The sequence below is a fragment of the Palaemon carinicauda genome, chromosome 17 (assembly GCF_036898095.1).
Source record: "Palaemon carinicauda isolate YSFRI2023 chromosome 17, ASM3689809v2, whole genome shotgun sequence".
Classification (NCBI taxonomy): domain Eukaryota; kingdom Metazoa; phylum Arthropoda; class Malacostraca; order Decapoda; family Palaemonidae; genus Palaemon; species Palaemon carinicauda.
In genome coordinates, this window is record NC_090741.1 from 56336378 (window position 1) to 56343877 (window position 7500).

The 7500-nt window shown below is 39.2% G+C and overlaps 1 pseudogene; it reads left to right on the forward strand.

Annotated features, from left to right (window-relative positions):
* The window catches only part of LOC137656376 (QRFP-like peptide receptor), a 207924-nt pseudogene that overhangs the window by 142289 nt on the left and 58135 nt on the right, over positions 1–7500 (forward strand).

Genomic DNA, 7500 nt, shown 5'->3' on the forward strand with positions numbered 1-7500 from the left:
ACTTTCTGTCTTCCTTCTTGCTCTTCAACCGAAAAGAGTCCACTTTCTGTTTATCTTCTTGCTCTTTAACCTAGAAGAGTTCATTTTCTGTCTTCCTTCTTGTTCTTTAACCTAGATGAGTCCACTTTCTGTCTTCCTTCTTGCTCTTTAACCTAGATGAGTCCACTTTCTGTCTTCCTTCTTGCTCTTTAACCTAGAAGAGTCCACTTTCTGTATTTTTTCTTGTTCTTTAACCTAGAAGAGTCCACTTTCTGTCTTCCTTCTTGCTCTTTAACCAAGATGAGTCCACTTTCTGTATTTCTTCTTGTTCTTTAACCTAGAAGAGTCCACTTTCTGTCTTCCTTCTTGCTCTTTAACCCAGAAGAGTCCACTTTCTGTCTTCCTTCTTGCTCTTTAACCTAGAAGAGTCCACTTTCTATCTTCCCTCTTGCTCTTTAACCTAGCTGCGTCCATTTTCTGCCTTCCTTCTTGCTCTTTAACCTAGAACAGTCCACTTTCTGTCTTCCTTCTTACTCTTTAACCTAGAAGAGTCGACTTTTTATCTTCCTTCTTGCTCTTTAACCGAAAAGAGTCCACTTTCTGTCTATCTTCTTGCTCTTTAACCTAGAAGAGTCCACTTTCTGTCTTCCTTCTTACTCTTTAACATAGAAGAGTCCACTTTCTGTCTTCCTTCTTACTCTTTAACCTAGAAGAGTCCACTTTCTGTCTTCCTTCTTGCTCTTTAACCGAAAAGAGTCCACTTTGTTTATCTTCTTGCTCTTTAACCTAGAAGAGTTCATTTTCTGTCTTCCTTCTTGTTCTTTAACCTAGATGAGTCCACTTTCTGTCTTCCTTCTTGCTCTTTAACCTAGATGAGTCCACTTTCTGTCTTCCTTCTTGCTCTTTAACCTAGAAGAGTCCACTTTCTGTATTTTTTCTTGTTCTTTAACCTAGAAGAGTCCACTTTCTGTCTTCCTTCTTGCTCTTTAACCAAGATGAGTCCACTTTCTGTATTTCTTCTTGTTCTTTAACCTAGAAGAGTCCACTTTCTGTCTTCCTTCTTGCTCTTTAACCCAGAAGAGTCCACTTTCTGTCTTCCTTCTTGTTCTTTAACCTAGAAGAGTCCACTTTCTATCTTCCTTCTTGCTCTTTAACCTAGCTGCGTCCATTTTCTGCCTTCCTTCTTGCTCTTTAACCTAGAACAGTCCACTTTCTGTCTTCCTTCTTACTCTTTAACCTAGAAGAGTCCACTTTCTATCTTCCTTCTTGCTCTTTAACCGAAAAGATTCCACTTTCTGTCTATCTTCTTGCTCTTTAACCTAGAAGAGTCCACTTTCTGTCTTCCTTCTTGCTCTTTAACCAAGATGAGTCCACTTTCTGTATTTCTTCTTGTTCTTTAACCTAGAAGAGTCCACTTTCTGTCTTCCTTCTTGCTCTTTAACCAAGATGAGTCCACTTTCTCTATTTCTTCTTGTTCTTTAACCTAGAAGAGTCCACTTTCTGTATTTCTTCTTGTTCTTTAACCTAGAAGAGTCCACTTTCTGCCTTCTTTCTTGCTCTTTAACCTTGGATGAGTCCACTTTTTGCCTTTTCTCTTGCTCCTTAATTAAGCTACAGCTACTTTCTGTCTTCTCTCTTGCTCATTAATCTAGCTATATCCTCTTATGTCTTCCCTCATTGCTCTTAAAACTAGCTATGCCCACTTCCTGTCTTCCCTCTTGCTCTTTAATCTAGCTGCGTCCCCTTTTGTCTTCCCTCATTGCTCTTAGAACTAGCTATGCCCACTTCCTGTCTTCCCTCTTGCTCTTTAATCTAGCTGCGTCCACTTTTGTCTTCCCTCATTGCTCTTAAAACTAGCTGCGTCCACTTATGTCTTCCCTCTTGCTCTTTAATCTAGCTGCGTCCACTTTGTCTTCTCCCCTGCTCTGTAAGCTGGCTATGCCCATTTTCTGTATATTCTTTTGAAATTTTGTCACTGGTTGCGTAACTTATTCAGAAATTACAGGACAATGTAAATGACCTTTAACAAGATTATCTCATGAACTTCCCACTCTATTTTTCCCTCTATTTCCACTCTATTTTCGACCTACATATTTATAGTGATTTTTTTCTTTCAAGATAATAAGAAATATTTTTTCTCTCCCTGATTCAGGCAATATAAGCAACAGCAACCCCATCTTCGGCAACCACACTGATTGCCCATCAGACCATCGATCTATGAACTTCAGCGAGTTCGAATATACGTATAGGAAGGAGACTTGGATTCCCATAACCTGGAGGGAAGTGTTGAAGGTAAGACTGGAGGCTATCTCCCCTCTATAGTAAAGAGCAACTGTCTGGATATATATATATATATATATATATATGTCGTAGATAGTAGTTTGGCCAGGGCACCAGCTATCCGATGAGATACTACCGCTAGAGAGTTTTGGGGTCTTTTGACTTGCCAGACATTACTACATTGGATCCTTCTCTCTGGTTACGGTTCATTTTCCCTTTGCCTACACACCCACTGAATAGTCTGGCCTATTCTTTACATATTCTCCTCTGTCCTCATACACCTGACAACACAGATTACCAAAAAATTCTTCTTCACTCAAGGGGCACTGCACTGTAACTGTTCAGTGGCTACTTTCCTCTTGGTAAGGGTAGAAGAGACTCTTTAGCTATGGTAAGGAGCTCTTCTAGGAGGAGGACGCTCCCAAATCAAACCATTGTTCTCCAATCTTGGGTAGTGCCATAGACTCTTTACCTTGGTCTTCCACTGTCTTGGATTAGAGTTCTTTTGCTTGAGGGTACACGCAGACACACTATTCTTATTTCTCTTCCTCTTGTTTTATTAAAGTTTTTACAGTTTATATAGGAAATGTTTATTTTAATGTTGTTACTGTTCTTAAGATATTAAATTTTTCTTTGTTTTCTTTTCTCACCGAGCTATTTTCCTGTTGGGGCTCCTGGGCTTATAGTATCATGTTTTTCTAACTAAGGTTGTAGCTTAGCAAGTAATAATAATTATCAATATGAATATGAATAGGAATATTTTTTCCGGACATACTAAGCAGCATTGCCAGACATATAACTACTCGGTCTCTCCCCCATTCCTACGGTAGGGGTGAGAGAGAGAGTAGTCATACCCTGGGGAGAGAGCAGTTGCTGTTAGGGGATGGGGAGTGGGTGGGAAGGGTTGAATTTCTGTGTGTGCATGTCTTATCTAAATATTTAGAGGTATATTTTGTATGTGTAAAAATATGTATATACATTTAATTCTGGTCACACAGCGGCATTGCCAGATGTATAACTACTCTGCCTCTCCCCTGTCCCTTGGATAATAAAAGAGGAGTAGTTATACTCTGGTGTGAGGATTGTCATTAGCATTAGGAAAGGGGGAGGGGGTATTCAGCTCTCATCTTTTTTTTTGACGGGTTGCGTACACTAGCAATGAATAATTGATTATCAGCAGCCATAGCCTTGCTCTTCCTAGTCCTACCTTGGGGGCTGATCATATGTATGTATAAACCTGTTCTTTGTTTCTGTCACTCATGAGAGCATATGCGTTTTGATTGGTGTTTGCTTAATTATTTTAAAATATATATATGATTGACTTAAAGAATGATTTATATTATTTAGAATTTCTTTTCTATTAAATTTATGGTTTTGCTCTATCGAAACTTACTATAGTCACCGCGGAAACTCCGGGCTAAATTAGCCCCACCCCCATGATGACGGCATGGCCAATCATGCAGTGTTCCCAAACTAAGCCCCAACTCCTGATGACGTCATAGCCAATCATGTGAAATAAGCCCCCACCTCCTAATGACGTCATAGCCAATCATGTGAAATAAGCCCCACCTCCTAAGGACGTCATAGCCAATCATGAGAAATAAGCCCCACCTCCTGATGACGTCATAGCCAATCATGTGAAATAAGCCCTACTGCCTGATGATGTCCTAGCCAATCATGAGAAATAAGCCCCACCTCCTGATGACGTCATAGCCAATCCCGTTGCCTTCCACGTTAGCAGCGGTCACAATACATCTGCTTCCAAATTTCAAACTGTTAACGCGGGAGGCAACGTGATTGGCTATGACGTCATCAGGTGGGGCTTATTTCAACCTGAATCTCTGCGGTGACTATAGATTAAATCATCACCTAGCCAAGCTTGAACCATATAGGTCTTCCTGTGAAGGTTTGATGGTTTAAAGGTCGCTCATGAATGGCAGAGGCAAGGGACAGGACAACGGCCTAGATGATGACCATATATACATATGACCAGCACTCAAGCCGCCTCTCCATCTAGTTCAGACCAGACAATGCCAGGCACATGTATATACATACATACATATATCGTATAATAATTTTCCACAATTAGATGTGTTTTTCATATTCATATATGCCATATATTACACTCCTCCTAATATCTGGCTTCTCTCTATACCTTGTGATCAGACCCAAGGGGCAATCAACTCAAAGATAATAGCTTCTGATCGGCCTGGAATCGAACCCGGCCCTAAAGAAACTGAGGTTTCATTGACATAGCAATTCAGCTATGTCAAAGAAACCTCATTTTCTTGGGCCCGGGTTCGATTCCCCGGCAGACCAGAAGCTATTATCTTTGACTTGATTCCCCCTTAGGTCTCTGATCCCGAGGTATAGAGAGAATCCAGACATTAGGAATGTAATATAGGGCTTATATGAATACCTTCATACATATATTGTGTGTAATTTCAGTAACTCCCATTACATATTGTCCCTAGCATTTACCATTCTGTGACAGCCATTTCCCAGAGCTATCATCCACTCAATTAAATCTCCCCCCACCCCTATGAACTCCTCCTCCCCCCACCCCCACCCCCAAAAATCAGGTGTCAATCAGCAATTTCTTTGCTTAAGTTTCTCATTAATCTCAAGACCCATCTGATGTTAGTGCTCATTAAGACATCAAACGAAGTGCTTTTAAGAGCTCTTCTTACTTGGGGGGTTGGGGGGGGGGGGCAGTTGGAGAGGGGGGGGGGTGCTTGTGAGGTTGCAGAGAGTCCCAAGTGGGGTTTTTGGGGTGTGGGGTGTGAGGTGTGTTTTTCGACATTATGTCTAGTTAATCAGAGATGCCAGCGGGGTGATGATGAGATAATGACTGGTCGTATGCTCGGTGAGAGGAGATTAGGGAATATCTCTCTCTCTCTCTCTCTCTCTCTCTCTCTCTCTGACTTAACAAGGATTAGTTAACTATGGCGCCTATCTAAAGAAGCTCTCTCTCTCTCTCTCTCTCTCTCTCTCTCTCTCAGACTTAACAAGGATTAGTTAATTTATGTAAGGAAGTCTCTCTCTCTCTCTCTCTCTCTCTCTCTCTCAGACTTAACAAGGATTAGTTAATTTATGTAAGGAAGTCTCTCTCTCTCTCTCTCTCTCTCTCTCTCTCAGACTTAACAAGGCTTAGTTGACTAATGTAAGGAAGGCTCTCTCTCTCTCTCTCTCTCTCTCTCTCTCTCTCTCTCGCCATGCGTTATACAAGAATGAATTGAATATGCAGTAGTATATCCATATCTTCTTAGAGCTGGTTAATGTACTGATAATTTATTGATACATGCCTAGTTCTGCACGCTAAAAGCATCAAGGTTTGCAGCCCTTTGTATGTGTATGTGAATACACATACATATTACATTTTTCCCTTTTTCCTTTCCTCACTGGGCTATTTTCCATGTTGGAGCCATTGGGCTTATAGCATCCTGCTTTTCCAACTAGGGTTGTAGCTTAGCTAGTAATAATAATAAAAGCAATAATAATAATACTGTACCGCAGGTGTTTTATAAACGCTCATACAATGTAATGCTATTGCTTTTTGATGAAAGTAATGTTTGTTCAACAGATAACGAACTCATATATAAGCAGTTGAGAGCAAGAATGTCATGAAAATTCAAACAACATGAAACATGCATGGTAAGCTGAAATAGGTTGTTCTATTATCAGTGTGGGAGAGAGCGGGAGATACAAAAAAAAGCAATGACATTACAATGTATGAGCGTGTAAGAAACGCGTGACGTACAATATATATGTAATTATGTTTGTGCGAATATATGCAGGCTATATATATATATATATATTATATATATATATATATATATATATATATATATATATATATATATATATATATATATATTATATATATACTTGTGTGTGTGCAAAATGTATTAATATTCATGTACATGCGTGTGTTTGCGAATATACCGTATGTATATACATGTACTTGTGTATGTATTCGAATATATGTATATACAGTACATGTACTTGTGTGTATGTGTGTGTGGGAATATACTGTATGTACTGTATATACATGTACTTGTGTATGGGTGCGTATATATGTATATAAATGTATTTGTATGTGTGCGAATATATGTATATACATGTATGTGTGTGTGCATATGTATGTATATATGTATGCTATCTTACTGAACTTTAGAAGCAAAATATACTCAGATGTTAATTCAAATTTTCTCCCACGACAGATGCTAGCTTACGTGCTCGTATTCCTGGTCTCCCTGTCTGGTAACTTGCTAGTAATCATGGTCGTGTATTACAACGCGCACATGCGCACCAGCATTAACCAGTACCTGGTGAACCTAGCCGCGGCCGATCTCCTGGTAACGCTGGTTTGCATGTGGGTACACATCGTACGTCATCTGTCTCATCCGAATTACGTCTTGCCTGCTGTTGTGTGCAAGTTGGATGGCTTCGTTCAGAGTGAGTACCACCTAACGCTTTTCTATTTCGTTTGTTTTGTTCACATAGGGTCTTTCTGTTACGTTTGTATTGTTCATGTAGCGCTTTTCTGTTACGTTTGTATTGGATGGCCTCGTTCAGAGTGAGTACCACCTAACGCTTTTCTGTTTCGTTTGTATTTTTCCACATAGCGCTTTTCTGCTACGTTTGTAGTGTTCATGTAGCGCTTTTCTGTTACGTTTGTATTGGATGGCCTCGTTCAGAGTGAGTACCACCTAACGCTTTTCAGTTTCGTTTGCATTTTTCCACATAGCGCTTTTCTGTTATGATTATATTGTTCCACTTGTTTTCTTCATTCTGTTTGTATGGATTTATTTGTATATTGTAACAATTAATTGCAGTTAACATTATAAAGAGATCCGGACATAGAAAAAGTGAATTGCTAGGGCAGGTGGATCACTCTCCAGGTTTGAAGGTTTGACTGTATATATATATATATATATATATATATATATATATATATTATATATATATATATATATATAATATATATATATATATATATATATATATATATATATATTTACTTTAGTATTTGTGTGAATTTATAATTTAGTGAACCAGCATTTGCATTGACTAAATCAAATCTCACCAAGACGAAAATACACAAACTAATACAGCAACGACTGAACCTCCCCCCCCCCCCCCCGTCTGAATTCCTCCACCAGCTGTTCACGGAATGTTCTCTGAACTTCAAACTTCATTACGTACGAGGTTATAAAAGTATAAAAGAGGATTTAATAT